Source organism: Panthera leo, chromosome B1 (assembly GCF_018350215.1).
Source record: "Panthera leo isolate Ple1 chromosome B1, P.leo_Ple1_pat1.1, whole genome shotgun sequence".
Taxonomy (NCBI): Eukaryota; Metazoa; Chordata; class Mammalia; order Carnivora; family Felidae; genus Panthera; species Panthera leo.
In genome coordinates, this window is record NC_056682.1 from 34882317 (window position 1) to 34903337 (window position 21021).

Genomic DNA, 21021 nt, shown 5'->3' on the forward strand with positions numbered 1-21021 from the left:
CAGCCAATTACCCTTTTCAAGGTTACTTTTACGTTAAAAAAAAAAAAAGACAAACCCAAATCAAGGTTATAGAAATCATAAAATTGTAAATGTTTTCATTGAATAAATCAGCAAAAAATTCAGAAAAGCAGTAATATTTCAGAATTTATTTTTAAAATATCAGTTTATATTAGGTAAGGCCTGTGTTTACACTGCATGATGAATGGCTTATTTTAGTAAGGCTGTATTACTCCAGGATAAATGTAAGGATGACCTATGTAGACAAGGTCAAAAATCTAGATTTGATGGTTTGGGGAATGTAAGCCCAAACACGCCTGTTAGCCTCCCATAAGTCTTGCCTTTTTCTATGCATTTAAGATGCACTTCTTAAAATTATGAAGCTAATAACAAATTACATTAGCCGTTTTATGTCAGTACATTCATATTTATCTTCATTTTTTAAACAGTGGTATTTTATTGCATGATAGAACCAAAGATTATTTTATTCTTCCCTTTTATGCGTAGCTGCTTAGATTATACACTGGTTTTGGTTTTGCTAATTCCAACGTCATGATAGTAATTACACTTGTATTGATATAAAAAATGATTTTAGGATTTTGTTTTTATATCGGTAAATTCTTCTCCAAAAGAGAGTTGTTCCAGTTTTACACTCACATCACACATGCATAAGTGTAAGCATCCAGATCGAGGAAGCACCGAGAGCCCCCAACAAATTTAACCCAAGGGGGTCCACACCAAGACACATCATTAAAATGGCAAAAGTAGTGATAAAGAATTTTAAAAGCAGCAAAGGAAACAGTTACATACAAGGGAAACCCCATAGGGCTATCAGCTGATTTTTCAGCAGAAACTTTGCAGGCCAGAGGGAGAGGCATGATATTCAAAGTACGGAAAGGAAGAAAAGCCACAATCAAGAATACTCTACCCAGCAAGGTTATCCTTCAGAATAAAGGAGAGATAGGGTTTCCCAGACAAACAAAAGTTAAAGGAGTTCATCACCACGGAACCAACCTTACAAGAAATGTTAAAGGGACTTATTTGAGTGGAAACAAAAGTTCATAATCAGAAGTAAGAAAGTTATAAAAGGAAAAAAATTCATAGGTAAGTGCAAATATATAATGCAAGTAGTAGATTAATCACTTATAAAACTAATATGGAAGTTAAAGCACAAAAGCAGTAAATTCAATTATATCTACAAAAGTCAGTCAAGGGATCCACAAAATAAAAAGAAGTAAAGTGTGACATTATATACATAAAATATGATGGGGGAGTAATAAAAATTTAGTGCTTTTAGAATGGGCTCAAACTTAAGTGACCATCAATTAATATAGACTGCTATACATTATATATGAATCTAATCTAACCACAAACTCAAACCCTATAATAGATAAGCAAAAATCAAGGAGAAAGGAATCCAAGCACAATAAAGGAAGCCATCAAACCACAAGGGAAGAGAGAAGAAAGAGAAGAAGAAAGGAACAGAAGAACTACAAAAGCAACCATAATACAAGTAACAAAATGGCAGTAAGTATATACCTCTCAATAATTACTTTAAGTGTGGATAGACTAAATGCTCCAATCAAAAGACATAGAAGGACTGAAATGGATTAAAAAGCAAAACCCATCTATGTGCTGTCTCCAAGAGACTCACTTCAGACCTAAAGACCCATGTGGAGGGGCGCCTGGGTGGCGCAGTCGGTTAAGCGTCCGACTTCAGCCAGGTCACGATCTCGCGGTCCGTGAGTTCGAGCCCCGCGTCAGGCTCTGGGCTGATGGCTCGGAGCCTAGAGCCTGTTTCCGATTCTGTGTCTCCCTCTCTCTCTGCCCCTCCCCCGTTCATGCTCTGTCTCTCTCTGTCCCAAAAATAAATAAAAAATGTTGAAAAAAAAAAAATTAAAAAAAAAAAAAAAAAGATCCATGTGGATTGAAAGTGAAGGGTTGGAAAAATATTTGCCATGCAAATGAATGTGAAAAGAAAGCCAGGGTAGGGGCGCCTGGGTGGCTCGGTCGGTTAAGCGTCCGACTTCAGCTCAGGTCATGATCTCACGGTCTGTGAGTTCAAGCCCCGCGTCAGGCTCTGTGCTGACAGCTCAGAGCCTGGAGCCTGTTTCAGATTCTGTGTCTCCCTCTCTCTGCCCCTCCCCTGTTCACGCTCTGTCTCTCTCTGTCTCAAAAATAAAATAAAAATAAAATAAAATAAAATAAAATAAAATAAAATAAAATAAAATAAAATAAAACGTTAAAAAAAAAAAAAAAAAAGAAAGCCAGGATAGCAGTACTTGCAACAGACAAAACAGACATTAAAACAAAGACTGTAATGAGACAAAGAAGGACACTACATAATGATAAAGGGAACAATCCAACAAAAGGTTGTAACAATTATAAATATTTATGAACCCAATTTGGAAGCACCCAAATAGTGTAACTACCATTAACAGACATAAAGGAAGAAATTGACAGTAATACAATAATAGTAGGGAACTTTAACACCCTACTTACATCAGGGGATAGATTATCCAGACAGAAAATCAACAAGAAACAGTAGCTTTGAATGACACATTGGACCAGGTGGACCTAACAGCTATATCAGAACATTTTGTCCAAAAACAGTGGAATACACATTCTTTTCAAGTACACATGGAACATTCTTCAGAATAGATCACATGTTAAGCCACAGAATAACCCTCAATTTTAAAAAAAAGGAATGCATTGTGCCTGTTTCCTTTTACCCTTGTTACACTAAACTTTCATTCTTTGCTAGTCTAAGAGGTACAAAATGATGCACTACCGTTGTGGTTTTGATTCCTTGGTGCTAACGGAGGTTTACAAGGATCCATGAGATTTCTGGGAGTAGATGATCAAGATACCTTGATTAGGTGGCAGGGGAGTGGAATCCCAGTCGTTCACCTGAACTATGTCACCTGGGGCCAGTTACTGGCCACAGCTCTACCTGTAATGAGATGTCACCCATGTCCTTGGGCTGTTGGAAGGATTACATCAGCTGGGACCCAATGCTGAGCTCTTTCCTAACCCTACGTCTTTACTCTGCATGTGCTAGAATGGTCCCACTTCTATTCTAGGTCTTTTCCTTCCAGCTCCCTCTCTCTATGACAGTAGGAATTGTGAGCTTCAGAGGCTCAGAAGCTCAGGCTGAGTGGGCTCTGATATTGGAGCTGGACACAGTGGCCCTGCTCTGCTCCTTTCCAGCTTTGGTACCCTGGTGTGGCCCTGCTTCTTCAAGTGTAGAATGGGGAGGAGAAGAAAGCCTGCAGGGCCCTTTGTTAACTGCTGAGGGCTGTGTGGGCACTTCTGTGAGGCTGTGTGGGAGGACAAATCACATCCTCAGGGAGGATGTTGAGAGGGTCACTATGATGTTGAGAGGGTCACAGGGCCACATGGTTTCCACCCTGGCAGTGGCTGCCACCTGCTTGTATTGGCCCCTTGGTATGGGCTCCCTGAGGTGGAGGCAGGAGCTTCTGAAAAGCTTCTGAGGGCTGCAGATGACTGGTCACCAATTATGGCAGCTTAAAAGTCTCACAATCTGATGACAGTTAACTAGAGAACCAGGAAAGCAAGTGGTTTAATTCAGTCAGAGTTTGAAGCCCTGAGAACCAGAGGAGCCAATATGTAGATTCTAGTTTAGATTCAAGGCCTAAGGACCAGAAGTTCCAAGGGCAGGAGAAGATGGACATCACAGCTTTAGCAGTCAGGACCTCGAAAGATTACATGATGCTCATCCACTTTGGGAGGGCAAACTGCTTCACTGAGCCACCAATTCAAATGTCAGTTTCGTACGGAAACACCCTCACAGACACACACAGAAATAGTATTTAGCTGAATATCTGGACACACTGTGATCCAGTCAAGATGACACATAAAATTAACCATCAGAGTGTGGTTTTCTTTATATTGCAGTTGGTTGGATTTCTTAGACCTTTGGCTTTATAATTTATATCCAATTTGGAAAATTTTTGACCATTATTTCCTCAAACATTTTGCCCATTTTTTTTCCTTTACTGGGTCTCCAATTGCATGTATGTTAAATCCTTGATACTATTTCAGAGCTAATATAGGATCTGTTCATTTTTCCCTTATTTTTTCTCTTTGTTTCATTTTGGGTCTTCCTATTGCTCTGTCTACAAACTCACTGACATTATGCAGTATCTAATTTGCTGTTAATCCCGTTCAGTGTATCTTTATTTATTTTTTTTTATTTTTTTATTTTTTAAAATTTTTTTTCAACATTTTTTATTTATTTTTGGGGCAGAGAGAGACAGAGCATGAACGGGGGAGGGGCAGAGAGAGAGGGAGACACAGAATCGGAAACAGGCTCCAGGCTCCGAGCCATCAGCCCAGAGCCTGACGCGGGGCTCGAACTCACGGACCGCGAGATCGTGACCTGAGCTGAAGTCGGACGCTTAACCGACTGCGCCACCCAGGCGCCCCCCGTTCAGTGTATCTTTAATTACAGACATTGTACTTTTTTAATATCTAGAAGTTTCATTGATGTTTTTAATACCAGCCATTTCCTCCTGATCGTATTCAGGAGATTTAATACACTGAAGAATATTAAAAGATTTAGATTAGCTGTTTTAAGTTCTTCATTTAAATTCCATTATTTCTCTCATTTTTCTTGATTGTTTCTATTGATTGAATTTTTCCTGTTTATGGAGATTTTTTTTTGCCATTTTTGATGTCTGGTAATTTTTTATTAAATAGTAGACATTGTTAAATTTACTTTGTTGGGAATTGAACTTTGTAGTATTCATTTAAAGAGTGTTGGGTATTATTGTCATCAAAATTAAGAAAACTGAGTATCAGTTGGATCATCTGATACTACCTTTTAAACTTTATGGCTTGGGATACAGTTACCTTACTTGGGCTAATTTTAACTACTAAGACTCTAATAATAAACTTCTGATAACCAGCTGGCATCCCTTTATGCAGTTCATCCATTCTGATGAATGGGAGCAAAAACAATTCCAAGACCTGGGCAAGCCTCAACCCTTGTCCAGCCTGCTGATTTCTGATGGTCTCTTCTCTGCCTGGGTGGGTCCCTGTCATGCATGCACAGATGAGCACACACCCAGACACTGGACATCTGCAGAACACTTTCTGTTCAGCATCTTCTCCAGCCCTCTGCACTGCATTCAGCTTCTTGGAACTCCTGCCTGTGTCTCCTCAACAGAAGTCACAGGGCTCCCTTTGGGTCCCCTCCCTGTGCTGCAGCCTGGAAACTTTCCTTAGGGATTGCAACAAGGCCATCCCTAGGCTCACCTTCTTTGTTTCCTAAGAGAAGGTGTTCTTATTAACCCGCCAAGCAGCTAACAAGCCCTTTACTCAGGGAAAAGTCTGGGCCCTTGGGGAGGGAAACAAATGACCCATGTTTATCCTAGTCCTGGGAGCTCACAGTGTGGTGGAGGAGATGAGATCAAGGACCTAAATAACTAAAGGAAAATAGCATGGGGTCTCGTCATCCTCACCTTATCCCATCTCCAGAGAGGCTGCGATGGTGTTGGGGAATGTTATTCACCTGTATTTGGACTCTGACAGAGTTGTTGCAAGATCCCAGGTTATAATATTGCTGGCCTGGAGGATGTGATTTTAATTAAAGTCAACCTTGTGGCTAATGTTTATACCAGTCACAACATGTACTTACAAACAGCACTTAACATGTGCCAAGCTCTGTTTTTCTGCCTCCCTCTCTTATACATACACCGAACCATGAGCCCACGTCTACAGGTTGGCACAGTTGATCTCTGGCTACACCCTCGGTCTCCAGAAGCAGAGATAACCACAAACTAGAATGGCTTATCCTCTACTCTGCCCATTACTTTGACTTCTCTCTTGTCTGATCCTGTTCCTGTGGACTTTCCCCTCTATGTCCACTAGTGTCCCTACACCCATGGCATTGTCACCTCTGCCTGGGCAACCCCTCCAAGCCCTTTTCACTGTTGTCAACCTTGTTATCTGTGTGTCTGCCTCAGCTCCCTGTGACCTGGATCTTTCGTAAGGAAAGGAAGGCCCATGTCATGTCACTGATGCTCCTTCTACAGTGTTGATCACCAGGCTCAAGACATGCCTTCCCCAGGTGAGTGGGTGGCTTGGGCTCTAATTCTCTGTACTGACACTGACATGATCTTGTCCTGTTGTAGAGTATATTTAATGTGGGTGGTGGGAAATATGACAGGTAGGTTGAGGATAGAAAAGAGGTCAGTGAATATCATCCAGAGGAACTGCCCAGATCCATGAGCTCCAGGAGCCAGGTGTCAACTTTTCAGTGGGTGAGCCCTGATCACACTAGCACCATTACAGATATTTGTTTATGAAAATAAAATTGTTTGCTCTTTGGATGGGTGACGAGATGTGTGAACTCAGATGTGGCCTGAGGAGCTTTTGGTACATGTCTTAGTGGTTAGGGTAAGTGTTTAGGTTGTATCAGCCTGAAAAGGAAAGTGGCAGGTGACACTGATGTGAGGGAAACAATTATGATAACACTGGCAGGGGATGAATTGAGTTCAGTAGCCCAGGTTTCCTAACCTGAGAGGTGGCAGAGGTCATTAACAAAGTCAAAGAGCACCTGGGTGGCTCTGTCAGCTGAGCATCCAACTTCAGCTCAGATCATGATCTCACAGTTTGTGGGCTCAAGCCCCACATTGGGTTCTCTGCTGTCAGCATGGAGCCCACTTGTCTCCCTCTCTCTCTGCACCTCCTGCACTCACGCTCTCTCTCTCTCTCAAAAATAAACGAACAAAAAAAACAAAGTCAAAGAGTAAATTGGTAGAAAAGGGCTTAAGAATTAGGACTATGAATGTGATTTTGGAGACAGTAGTAGCATTTCATTGCCAGAAGACTGAATGAAGGTTTCAGGTTGAACAATGACAACTGGAAATGTACATGTTGAGAAAGGAAGAAAGAAAGATCACCAGAAATAGAAAATATGAACCAAATGTAAAGGACTGTTATATCCTCTTAATTTCTTAAATATATATACAAATATTGTTACATTGTTTGTGTGGTTTATAACATGTATATAGGCAATTCCTAGAACAGCTACTGCAAAAAGAATGGGAAGCGGTAATGAATTGATCTATCTTGTAAGTCTCTTACTTTTTACACTAATATTATGCTATGAAATTCAGCAATGAAAAGGCATGAAGTATTGATATACAGAACAACATGTATGAATTTCAAAATAATAATTTGGAGTGAAAGAAAACAGAGAAAGGAATACATCCTCTCTGATTCCACCTATGTGAAAATCTACAAACTTCAAACTATTCTATTGTGACAGAAAGTAGATCAATAGTTCCCTGGGTCCAAAAGGGTCAGGGCAGAAGGGAGGATTATCAAGGGGCAAGAGGAAACTTTAGAGGTGATGACATGGTCATTAGGCTGATTGTGGTGGCATTTCACAGATGCATATGTCAAAATCTATCAAATTGTGTAATTTAATGATGTGCAGTTTATCACATGTCAATTATTCCTCAATAATCTCTTTTTAAGAGCCTGTCAATAGACTGAAAACAATTAAGGTCATGTATTTTACTACGTATACCAATTGTATATTCATGATGGAAATATGTATAGTGGCACCTGGCTGGCTCAGTTGTAGAGCATGCAACTCTTAATCTCAGGGTCATGAGTTCAAGCCCCAACTGGGTATGGAGCCTACTTAAAATTAAAAAAAAAAAATAGAGATGATGAAAATATGTATAGATGTAAAGCCAATACACATATAAAATGGAATTCTAAAAAATAATTAACATCAAAGTATGCAGGGAAGGAGGAACATGGGGGGGAAAGACTGGACAAACAAAACAAATGATAACTTATACAGCTATTTCAACCATATTAATTTTTATGTTTACTATAAATCCCATAAACACTGCAATTCAAAAGTAGAAGAGGTTAGAGGAATGAGAGAGTGAGACCAACTACATAATGTCAATTAGAGATGCAATTTTTTTTAAGTTTTTATTTATTTTGAGAGAAAGAGTGAGCAGGGGAGGGGCAGAGAGAGAGAGAGAGGAGACAGCAAGAATCCCAAGCAGGCTCTGTGAGTGCAGAGCCCAATGGGAGCTCAATTCAGGACTTGAATTCACTAACCGTGAGATCACAATCTGAGCTGAAGTTGGATGCTTAACCTTAACCAACTGAGCCACCCAGGCATCCCTAAAGACACAATCTAAAAGCATGACACAGATATATTGAAAATAAAAGGATGGAAGAAGATGTACCATTCAAATAGTAGAGGTAAGAAATCTGCTGTGGCCATCTTAATGTCAGATGAAGTTGACTTCAAGACAAAGAATATCCTGAGAAAAAAAGAAGGAACTTTATTTGTCCTAATGGAAGGGGAGGCAGAGGGTGTGGACACTGAAGCCAAATGCGTGGGGAGATTCCCTGAATGGAGCCCATGGAAGTTTTCTACAGAGAGCTACTTTCTCCTTGAGGTTAAGAAGTAAAGTCATTTGCTGAGACTGAAGAGCAGTGAGGAGGTGCTGGAGGAGAAGAGTAAGTGTGAAATGGTTTTTACAAAGCAGGAGAGTAAGGGGTCTGGGGACTCAGTGGCTCCAGAGCAGCAACAGGCCCATGTGTGGTTCCTGCATGTGTGGTGGTGTTTTGTTTTTAATTGAGAGATCATTGACACATGACATTATATTAGGTTCAGGTGTATGACATAATGATTTGATATTTGTGTATATTGTGAAATGATCACCACAATAAGTCTAGTTAACATCCATCACCACACATAGTTACAATTTTTTTCTTGTGATGAGAACTTTTAAGGTCTACTCTCTTAGCAACTTTGAAATATGCAATACGGTATTATTAACTATAGTCACACTGCTGTACATAACACCATCAGGACTTATTTTATAACTGGAAGTTTATATCTTTTGACCATCTTCACCCATTTCATCCATTCCCCATGGCTACCACACCTCTGGCTACCACAAATCTGTTTGCTGTGTCTGTAAGTTTGTTTTGTTTTGTTTTTTAAGATTCCACATATAAGTGAGATCACATGGTGTTGGTCTTTCTCTGACTTATTCTGTTTATCATAATGCCCTCAAAGTCCAGCCATGTTATCACAAATGGCAGGATTTATATATATACATGATATGTATACAAGATAATATACGTACCTCAATTTCGTATTCATTCATCAATGAATAAGCACTTAAGTTGCCTCCATGTCTTGGCTATTGTAAATAATGTTACAGCAAACATGGGTGTGCATATGTCTTTTCAACTTAGCATTTTCCTTTTCTTTGGAGAAATATCCAGAAGTGGGATTGCTGGATTATATGTTGCTTCTATTTTTAACTTTTAAAGGAATTTCCATACTGTTTTCCATAGTGACTGCACCAATTTACAGTCCCACCAGCAGTACACAAGGGTTTTCTTTTTTTCTCCACTTCCTTGCCAGTTCTTGTTATTTCTTGTTTTTTGTTTGTTTGTTTTTATAATAGCCATTCTAACAGGTGTAAGGTGATACCTTATTGTGGTTTTGATTTGCATTTCTATTAGTGATGTTGAGTATCTTTTCATGTCTCTGTTGGTCTCTGTCTTTGGAAAAATGGTGGTTCAGATGCTCTACTTTTTATTTTACTTTTTGAGAGGGAGAGAGGGCGCAAGTGAGCGAGGGTCAGAGATAAAGAGAGAGGGAGAGAGACAGAGGTAGAGAGAGAAAGAGAGAGAGAGAAGCGGGGCTCACCCAGGGCTTGTGTTTTACCCAAAGCAGGGCTCTTGCTCACCCAATGTGGGGCTTATCTGTCTACTTTTTAATTGGATTGTTTGTATTTTTGCTATTGAGTTGTATGTGTTCTTTATACATTTTGGGTAATAACCCTATATCAGATATATGATTTGCAAGTATCTTTTCCCACTTGGTAGGTTGCCTTTTCATTTTCTTGATAGTTTCCTTTGCTGTGAAGAAGCTTTTTAGTTTGATGTAGTCCCACTTATTTATTTTTGCTCTTGTTGCCTTTGCTTTTGGTGTCAGATTCAAAAACTAATCACCAAGACCTATGTCAAGGAGCTTACCACCTATGTTTTCTTTAGGAGTTTTATGACTTCAGGTATTATGTTCAAAGTCTTTAATCCACTTTGAGTTAATGTTTGTGTATGGTATGAGATAGTGATCAAGTTTCATTCTTTTGCATATGGCTGTCCAGTTTTCCCAATATTATTTATTAAAGAGACTGCCCTTTCTCCGTTGTATGTTCTTGGCTCCTTTGTAGTAAATTAATTGATCTTATATGTTTGGGTTTATTTCTGGGTTCTCTGTTCCATTCCATTGATCCGTGTTTTTATGCCATATCTGTTTTGATACCAATACCATACCATTTTGATTTCTACAGCTTTGTAAGAGTGAATTTTTTGTAATATTAACAAGATTAATTCATCAAGGAGTCATAATAATCATATATGTATATGTAACTCATACAGTTTCAAACTACATGAAGGAAAAATCTACAGAATGAAAGGGAGATTATAACACACCTTTATAAGCAATTGATAGAATGATTACATGAAAACTCATTGAGTCATAAGAAATCTAAACATTATAAAGCATGTTGATTTAATTAACATTCATAGAGCACATTTGCAGTATCTACTTTAGATTCATTCTTTTCTAGTGAACATGGTACATTGACTAAGATATACCACGTCCTGGGCTATAAAACAAGTCTAAATTAAATGTAAGCGCATGAAATCATACAAGCACCATTCTCTAACTCAATGAAACTAAAGTGGAAATGAGTAACAATATCTAAGAAGACCCCCAAAATTTGTATATCAAGCAACACACTTTTAAATTATCCATGATTCAAAGAAGAAAAGGAACTTTAAAAACTTCTCTCAATAAATGCCAATGAAAATATAACACATCAAAATATGTCAGATGCTGTGAAAACCAGCAATCAGATTAAAATGTATAGCTTTCAGTGCCTTTATTAAAGGGACAGAGGGTTAGAGGCAACAGAGTATGATTACTAATGGTTTCTTTTGGGTGTTAAAGAATATTCCAGAATTGATTCTAGTGATGGTTGTGTAACTCTCTAGATATAACAATTGAAATGTATACTTTAAATGAGTGATTTATATAAAGAATCATAATTATTAATTGTGTGAATTATATCTCACTAAAGCTGTTAAGAAAAGGAAGAAATATATAAAATCTGTGACCTCAAGATCAGCATTAATCAGCCATAGAGATAAATATAAATTTAAACCAAGTGAAGTAACAAGCATAGAAATCAGTGAAATAGAATATTCTGACACTGATTACTAGGAGTTGGTGCAGACTCCATAGGTTAAGGGCTTGGTCCCACATGACCATCCCCACTTCAGACTTCAATCACAAGCAGTGGGCTCCCACGTGATCCACACTTTTGTCTGACTTGGCTGTAAATTGGGGGTTCCCATGACCCTCTCCTCAGATTCAATAATTTGCCATAACAGCTTAAATAACTCTGGGAAACATGTTTATCGATTTATTATAAAGGATACAAATGAGTAGACAGATAAAGTACATTGGGTGAGGTCCAGAAGAGTCCAGAGTGCAGGAGCTTCTGTCCCTGTGGAGTTGATATGTACCACCCTCCCAGCACATGGATGTGTTCACCAACCTGGAAGCTCTCTGAACCCCATACTCTTGGGATTTTATGGAGGCTTCCTCACACAGTGCATTGTCAATTATTATCTCAATCTCTACCCCTCTCACTTTCCCCAGAGAATGGGGGTGAGGGGCTGAAAGTTTCAAACTTCTATCATGGCTTGATCTTTCAGTGACCAGCTTTCACCCAGAAGCTGTCCTGGAGCCCACCTAGAGTGGCCTCATCAGAAAAAAAGACACTCCTATCGCCCCCATCACTGAGGAAGTCATAAAAGTTCCAGGTTCTCTGTTTCAGGAACTAGGGGTAGAGACTATACACACACACACACACACACACACACACACACACACACACACACCACACTTCCATTATGTCACAGATACAAACAATAAAAAATACTACTGACAAAATGGAAAGCTGGTTTTCTGAAAGATCATCAAAAGTAATAAACTTCTAACTAGACTAACAAAAGAAAAAAGAGAACACAAAATTCCAGTATCAGGAATTAATGATTAATGTCACAACAAATTCTGCATCCATTAAAATGATATCAAGGGGATCTAGGGCACCTGGCTGGTTCAGTTGGTGAAATGTGCAACTCTTGATCTTGGGGTGGTGAATTTGACCCCCATATTGGGCATAGAGATTACTTAAAAACAAAATCTTAAAAAGGGGGTCTTACAAACAAATTCATGCCAATAAATGAGACAACTTGGATAAAGTGTATAAATTCTTTGAAAAATACTACTTAGCAAAATGGACACAAAATGAAAGTATTATCTGAATTATCTTGTACCTAGTTATGAATTGGGATTCATTATTTAAAAACTTACCACAAAGAAAACTGTAGGCCTGGGCTGTTTCACTGGTAAATTCTATAAATATTTATGGAAGAAGTAACACTAATCTTACACAAATTCTTTCAGAAAATATAGGAGTTCTTCAGTGGTTTATGAAGCCAGCACAGCCCTAATGCCAAAACCTGACAAAACATTTCAAAAGAAGAAATATACTAATTAATATCCCTCCTGAAATTAGATGCAAACATCCTGAACCAAAGTGAACTAAATTCAGCAATATTTAAATAAGATAACATATCAACCAACTGGGGTTAATCACAGGAATAAGTGTTGGATTAACATTTGAAAAATTAATCAGTCTTTTTCACTATATTAACAGTATAAGAGGAAAAATTATATGAATAGATGAAAGGATGCAGAAAAAGCATTTAACAACATTGAATCCCCCGTTCATGCTAAATGCTCCTATTATGTTAGGACATCTGATAAAGACCATTTTCTCATGCAGTCATATAGCAGATTAGGATAAGATGGAGCATGAGGCAATTTTCTGAAATAATGCTTATGTACCATGACCTCATAGGGCATTTGGGCTACACACACGATTGCATTTTTCAAAGCTCTTTGAGTGGTGCCCTTAAGAACTGGGCATTTCTCTCTTTGTAAGTTTTACCATGAAGAAAACTGTCAACAAATATTGAACCCTAGTTATTGAAATATATGATGAAGTATTAAGAGAAATGTACTGATATCTACAACTGAATTTCATCAGATGAATGGGCAGAGGGATGGATATGGAAAGAAATATGGAGTAAAGCAGATTTGGCAAAGTCTTGGTTATAGAATCTAGGTGGCAAATATATGGGGGTTCATTATATAAGTCTTTAAACTCTACTGAATTCTTGAAAATGTTCATAATGAAATACTGAGGGAAAGAGTCTGAGGAGGAGAACCGGGAAAGACAGGAGGGAAGAGCATTATGGGAGAAGAGAAAGGAGACCCCGCATTCCCTGGACTCAGAGGAGGCTCAGCCTGGAACAGGGAGGACATGAGGGACACACGGGAGCTTAGATGTCACCAAATGCTTGGCAGGCTTTATGTGGGAGAGGTCTGCATTTTACCTTGTTTAGATACAGTCGATTGAACTGGGCTCAAAATAAGCTGTTTGTTTTTTTTTTTTAACTTTTTCTTTTCTTTCTTTCTTTCTTTCTTTCTTTCTTTCTTTCTTTCTTTCTTTCTCTCATTTAATTTAACTTTCTAATTTAAAACACTCTCATGTTAAAGGAAAGTTCCAAAAACTGCAAAAACCCTTGTCGTGAACCATTTGGAAAAGAGCTGTTGACATGATCAATGACTGAATGCTTTAGTGTATGTTTTCAACAAATGAGAGCATTCTCTCCTGTAACCACAATACAACCCTCAAAATTAGAACATTAACATTAAAGGGCGCCCGTGTGTCTCAGCCAGTTAAGTGTCCAACTCTTGATTTTGGTTCAGGTCATGATTTCATGGTCATGAGATTGAGCCCCATGTCAGGCTCTGCACTGAGCATGGAGACTGCTTAAGATTCTCTCTCCCCCCCCCCCCCCCCAAAAAACAAAACAAAACAAAAAACCCATTAACATTACTAGTTATTCCTATCATATTTCTTTGGCTGTCCTCATGATGCCATTTTGAACAGAGAGACCCTGACCCAATTTCCTGTGTTGCTATTTTCTCTTTTTCTGTATGACTCTTTGGTATTTTGTGAGACACTGGCAAGCTCCTTTGGGGTGAGCTTGTCAGGTTAAAGTCAGAAGTTCGTTACTTAACATGTGATCCCATATCCTGATATTTATTTGTTTGTTTGTTTGTTTTTAAGTAGGCTCCATGCTCAGTGTGGGGCTTGAACTCATGACCCTGAGATCAAGGGTCACATGCTCTACTGACTGAGCCCACTAGGTTCCCCTCTATGTCCTGATTTTTAAAAAGTGTGCTCATAATATAACCCTTAAATGTAAATATGTGTGTGTGTTTGTTTTGTGTGTGTGTGCAAGAGAGAGAAAGAGGAAATGAATTCACACATAAGATCAAATAAAACAACTAAAAGGAACAAAATAATGTTGTCTCTAATTGAGGACATCACATGTGGCTTCATATTCTTATAAAAACTTTCCTTGCCCATGTTTCCTTGCCATGTTTTCTGGAATAAATACATTTTATTGTATTACAAGAGAAAAAAATACTGGAAAAATTTTTCTGGTGTGAAATTAACTTGTTAGCACCGAAGGCCAAGGGACAAACATGAATACAAAAGAAAGAGAGTATAGAGCAGGAGGAAAGGTCCCAGTCTGTTTGCTTTTTTTGGCTGGGGTGGAGAGAATGTGAGAAGCATCCCAAGAGGGAGGAGAGTCTGGCTGCCACTCATGCCTGTCTTTACCTTGTCCCCACAGGCCCTCACTTCCTCAGCCATTCTGCAGGGCAAGACAGAGTTCACCAGCAATTAGCTGCCCCACAGAGATGAGAGCCCAGCCCCTGGGAGGGGTTGTGTCCAGCAGGTACATTGGAAGACTGATTTCCAAGCCTTACCCTGCCCTTGTCTTCGTGTCCCTCTGGTCTTCTGATACCTGCAGGTCCTGGTCCTTTATTTCCCTGGTGTTTATTGGATGTCTTCTGTGTGCCAGGCACTGTGTTAGTGGAGGACATGGGGCCCCTGCTTTCTGGAACTCTCCTTCTGGGGTGGCATCCAGACAGACAGAAGAATGTGTCAGTTAAGATGTACTAGGAACCCCAAGGATAATTGGGTGACGGATGGGACAGAGACTAGGAACCCCAAGGATAATTGGGTGACGGATGGGACAGAGACAGATGAGAATGGTGACTTTGATACAGAGCCACTGTGTCTGGTGCAGGGAACCAGGGAGAGGTCCTAAGAGGGCCCCCCCAGGAATTATTGCCCCTAAGTGCAGGGACTGGGCTTCTTTGAGCAAAGCTGGAGGGCAGCTGGGGTGAGTGGAGGCTGAAGAAGTCAGAAGGACAGGTAGAGGCAGATCACATACCCTGGACACCATGTAGGGAGCATGGGTTTTATTTTTTGAGTGAAATATTAAAGAAAGTAAAACATCTGAATGTTTTATATGGGTTACATATTGAAATGATACTATGTTGGTTATTTTAGGTTAAAAAATATATTGTTCAAATTAATTTGACCTCTCTCTTTTTACTCTTTTAGAGTGGTAACTATGAATTCGAATTTAATGTGTGGCCTGTAATGTACTTGTGTTGGCGGTGCTGGTCTAATGTACATGGTAGATGCAGGATCAAAAAGACCATGGTCAAGTGCAGGAGAGTTGCTTGTTCAGATTCCACTGGCGACCAAAAGCTGAGTGCCCAACCAGCACTGCCAGCCTCCGGGAATCCTACGGGGATTCATTCACCAGCTTCCCCTCCTTCCCGGACCCATGCATCAGAAGAGAAGAGAGATTGTAACACATGCACACAAGGAGTGGGCTTTACCAATTGTTCGAATACTCCCTTTTCTGCATGCCCTGCAAATATGTCACTCAGGCACAGAACCTGTGGGCCCCACGCCCAGAGGTGGATGCAAGGTGGTAATTGCATGGCAGTCATGGCCAACCTGAAACCTGGATTCCAACTGGGTCTCCATCATGCCCTGTTATACAGTGATGCATTAGCTCCATAAAATAAAATAAAAACAGAAATTACTTTTATAACGCATGCCTCCTGGTAGGGAAATCTTCTAGAACATCAGCTGGACAGAGCTCATCATTGGAGCTATATAGGTGCAGCTAGGCCTGGCCAAGTGGAAAAGTGCTAGGTTTGAGCTATGAGGTGGTCCTGGGCCTGGGCCAGGCCCCACTTAGCCCCATGCCTTGTGCTCGTGGCAGGTGCGGGGCTCTCTCTGCCTTCACAGCCCAGGGCCCTGTGCCTCTCCAGTAGGGCTGGGCTTGGGGAAGCCACCCAAGGGCTCCTTTCCAGCTGGAGCCCCATCTCTTGCTACCGATCCTGTGATCTAACAGATTTTTCACCCCAATCCTGATGTAATAAATAATGAAGAGTTGTACTTTTTATACATCTGTTAGTGACAGGTGAGTGGTGATTGTCCTTTGTGTGCCCCATGTATGTTGCTGCAGAAAATGGCTCCCTCAGATTACTTGGTCAACTGAGTCAAGCCGAGTGGAAGAGGGTTTGAGTGGTGATGAAGGATTGAGGGTCATGAGGGAAACATGTCACCAAATATTTATCCCTTGTCTCTAGATGAGACGGTTAAATCCATGCAGGAGGACCACAGGCATGGAGTGTCCGTGCAAACCTGGTTACTCTTCTTGGAAAAGATTCTCCTGAGTTCTGTCAGAAGTGCCTCACTAGGTGAGATGTGGGGGCCTCGGGGGTTCTTAACCCACAGAAGACCCGAGTTTCCTTGTACCCCTTTCTCCATCCTGGTTTCATGCAGCCCTGCCATCCCCTCAGCACCTCCCTGTTCCCTGAGCCTGCAGTGGCCCCTGTCTGTCCATTTTTTTTGCATGGCCCCACACTGCCCCCAGCAGTGGCACCTTCCCACACCTCCTCAGCACCTTTTCCTCCTGGCCAGTTGAGTTTTCCACTGGGCACAGTAGACCGCTTCTTAGGGCACTTGATGATTTATTTCCTTTTGAAATATGAAGCAAAAAATTGAATAGAGTATGACCTGGTTTATGTTCATCTTTATTTCAATTCAATCATAAGATTCATTTTTAACACTTCATTATTCAGGAGAAGGCCGATGAGGACAAACGTGGCCACAGCCTACAAAGTCATAGTAGGACCAAGCTTGTAGCTCCCAAAGTTTCCTCATCCCAGGCCCCCTTCCCTCATTAAGATGCATCTCTTCCCCACTTTTTGAATTCAGGGGCAAAGTGTAATTGTTCTTCTCTGACACTGCAGTTCTGGCTGTGATTGTAGGAACAGTCAACGGGTGGGGGACAAGAAGTTCCTGCACTAAGGTTGACTGGAGGATGGGGTTCAGCTTGGGAACAAAGGGGCTTCTGATCCCTGACCTGGACAGATTCCCCTTCACAGGGGCCCCCCTACAGCCCAGGGAAGCTCCATGTAGGTCTTGAAAGGAAGCCCAGCTCCTGAAGGTGCAACTCTGAATACTTAACAGGGCCCTAGGGATTGAAGCGCGCAGGCCCAGATCCCTCCCCACCCAAACAGGGGGAGTGAGGGGACCCGGCCCTCCAGGCTGTTCTTCCCCCACTCTCTTGTCAGGGACACTGGGCCCCTGGAGCTTGCTCCCCCTTCCTCCTCAGCTTTCCAGCCTTCCCTTGCAGATCCCCTCCCTGTGCCTGTACCCAGGTGCCTGATGGGATGGTCCAGGACAGTCCCTGCACCCTCAGGAGCAACCTCAAGTGTGTCAATCAAGAGTCCAGTACCTGGCCCATGGGGAGCCAGTGACCACTGGCCTGAGGCTGCCCACCACCAGCCCTGTCTCGGGTTCATTCTCACCTTAGCTCCCTGACCATGTCCAGGATGGCAAGCTGGTTCCTCAGGTCTTCAGGGCCCCCAGCTGGGACAGAGAGGTGGTCAGTATCTTGAATGAGTGACAAGAGTCAGGAGGAAAGGGTCGGAGGCTTATACAGCTTTGATCAGAGCAGAACCCAACAGAGATTTTGTGTTTATTTTCACTTCATCCTCCCCCCCTTTTCTCTCCCCTCCCTAAGGGTTCCCCAGAGTTGGAATGCCCCCTCCCTGTCACCAGGTCCCAGGGGCTCCTTGTTCAGTGTCTGAGGCCCCAGCCCATACCATGTCCCCCCACCATCCTTGTGGAGAGAGATGAGGCAGAGAGGGCCCTCCCCTCTGCTAAGGTGAATGCCCCCTGTCTTCTAGGCTGTGAACTGGACCCCAAGTACACAGAGTGAGTTAGTTTCTCCAGGACCCGTTGGCATGAGACTATCAGGATCTGCTTGCTGCCCACAATAAGGTCCTGGGTGGATGCACTCATCTGTCCTGCACTGACCCTGGCTCTCTAAAGTGGCCTCTGGGCTCTGGGCTGGCTGTATGAGGGCACCTGGCCCATTGGGACCAGCCCCCAGACCGGTTGGCCGTGCTGAGCCATGTCCTTCCTCGTGCTTGTGAAACACCTTCACCCTACAGCCCTGCACTCTGGAGCATGGAAGGTGTCAGGCAGGGGTGCTGAGCGTCCCTTAGCACAGGTTCAGAGTGTGGTGTCAGGTCTGTGCACAGGTGCCGGTGCAGTCCTGGGACCTCCCTCTCACGATCCATGTAGTTTCCCTCCTTTGAGGACCTGTTGCTCCCACAGGCTGTCCTACCCTCTGACTCTTACCACATTCTGCTTTCTCACTCCATAACCCATCTATCCTCCCAGATGGGCAATCAGCCCTGCCTTAGGGTAGGATTATCTGTTGACCTTGACTCCCCCAGGGCCTCCTGCTCAGGTGAGGCCCAGGCAGTGTGGCCTGATTTTCTGCTGATGGGATGCCCATAAGGAATGCAGAACAGCAGGCTCACCAGCAGGGGGAGCTCATTAGGTTCCACTCCTGGGTCTAGGCTTGACTGCACATCATCTGTCCTTTCCGAAATGTGTCCCAACTCACTGTCTCTGTGGCTTTCACCCAACCTAGGCTGAAACTCGTCTCTGATGACTTTCCAAACTTGTGTTCTTTAATTCCTGGAACCTACTCTTGTGGCAGATGGACCTCCAGGACAATGAGATCCCTGCGGCCAGGGCTCTTACTTTAGGCATGCAGGGTGCCTTGTATGAAATGCTGGTGACCTGGCTCAACAAAACCAGGCAGGATGTTTCAATCAACACCCTACTGCAGAGAATCCAGGACTGCCTGGTAGGCCCCAGAAAGTGCATCTATGAAGAAGGCGGGACAGGCTCTGCCGTGTCCTGAGTGGAAAGACTCTTTTTAAGAATCTGAGCTTCCCTTTTTGCCTTTTCTACTTGAAGGGGAAGTATAAGTGGACACCAGCCTGGAAGAAAGAGCAGATACTTGATGAATACTTGAAGAAATTCTAATTCAAAAGCATACAGCTCTTCACAAGAGACTCTTTTTAAAATGTTTATTTATTTTTGAGACAGAGAGAAAGCAGGCTAGTGCATGTGCACCAGCAGGGGAAGAGCAGAGAGAAAGAGAGAGAGAATCCCAAGCAGGCTCTGCACCATCGGCACAGAGCCCAGCACAAAGCCCAACTTGGGGCTCTAACCCACGGGCTGTGAGATCATGATCTGAGTCGAAATTAAGAGTTGGATGCTTAACCAACTGGACCACCCAGGTGTCCCCACAAGAGACTCTTAATGATAGAGAACAAACTAAGGGTTGATGGAGGGGAGGTGAGTGGAAGATAGGCTATGTGGATGATGGGTACTAAGGAATGCACTTGTTGTGATGAGCACTGGGTGTTGTATGGAAGTGATGAATCATTGAATTCTACTCCTGAAACCAATATTGCACTGTATGCTAACTAAAATTTAAATTAAAACAAACAAACCATACAGCTCTTGGAATATTCTAGAACTTTTTCAATGTGCTTGGAATAATTTTTATGAAATGTTGAGTGTGATAAGTGAACTGTGGTAATGTGTACAGTAAGCGTCTATGTGGATTATAGTTATAGGCATACCTTATTCTACCATGTTTCACTTTATTGCACTTCAAAGATATTTCATTTTTTACAAACTGAAGTTTTGTGGCAACCCTGAGTTGAGCAAGTCTATTGGTACCAGTTTTTCAACAGCATTTTCTGACTTTGTATCTCTGTGTCACATTTTGATAACTCTTGCAATACTTAAAACCTTTTCATTATTACTAATTTTGTTATAGTGATCTACGATCAGTAATGTTTGATGTTATTACTGTGATTATTTTGGGGTGCCATGAATTGCACCCATATAAGATTGTGAACTCAATTAGTAAATGGTGTGTGTCTTCTGACTGGTCCACCAGCTAGCCTTTCCCCAATCTGTCTTCCTCTCCTTGAACCTCCATATTCCCTGACTTACAGCATTATTGAAATTAGGCCAATTAATAACCCCAAAATGACCTCTAAGTGTTGAAGTGAAAGTATCAGTCACATGTCTATCACTTTAAATCAAAAGCTAGAAATGATTAAGCTTAGTGAGGAAGGCACGTCGAAAGCTGAGATAGACCAAAAGCTGGGCCTCTCGCACCGAGCAGTTAGCCAGGTTGTGAATGGGAAGGAAAAGTTCTTGAAGGAAATTAAAAGTGCTTTCTGGTGAACACACGAATGATAAGAAAGCAAAGCAGCCCTGTTGCTGTTACTGAGAAAATGTGGGTGGTCTGCATAGAAGATCAAACCAGCCACAACATTCTGTTAAACCAAAGCCTAATCCAGCACGCCCTGACTCTCTTCAATTCCGTGAAGGCTGAGAGAGGTGAGGAAGCTGCAGGAGAAAAGTCTGAGGCTGGCAGAGGTTGGTTGACGAGGTCTGAGGACAGAAGCCGTCTCCGTGACATCAAGGTGCAAGGCGAAGCAGCAGGAGCTGATGTGGAAGCTGCCGCGGGTTCTCCAGAAGATCCGGCTCAGATAATTCATGAGGACGGCGACACTGAACAACAGGTTTACAA

At 41.8% G+C, this 21021-nt stretch overlaps 1 long non-coding RNA gene across 2 annotated transcripts in view; it reads left to right on the forward strand.

Moving 5' to 3' along the window:
* LOC122217522 overlaps positions 1-16140 on the forward strand; it is a 51896-nt gene extending 35756 nt beyond the window's left edge. Inside the window, exons 1-4 of one of the 2 annotated variants that reach the window (XR_006201567.1) lie at positions 1485-1524; positions 5988-6091; positions 14863-14967; positions 15642-16140. This is a non-coding gene — a long non-coding RNA (uncharacterized LOC122217522). Of the gene's footprint in view, positions 1-1484; positions 1525-5987; positions 6092-14862; positions 14968-15641 lie in introns of those variants that run through there. The other variant, XR_006201566.1, reaches the window with a different exon arrangement.
* Positions 16141-21021: the final 4881 nt, after the last annotated feature.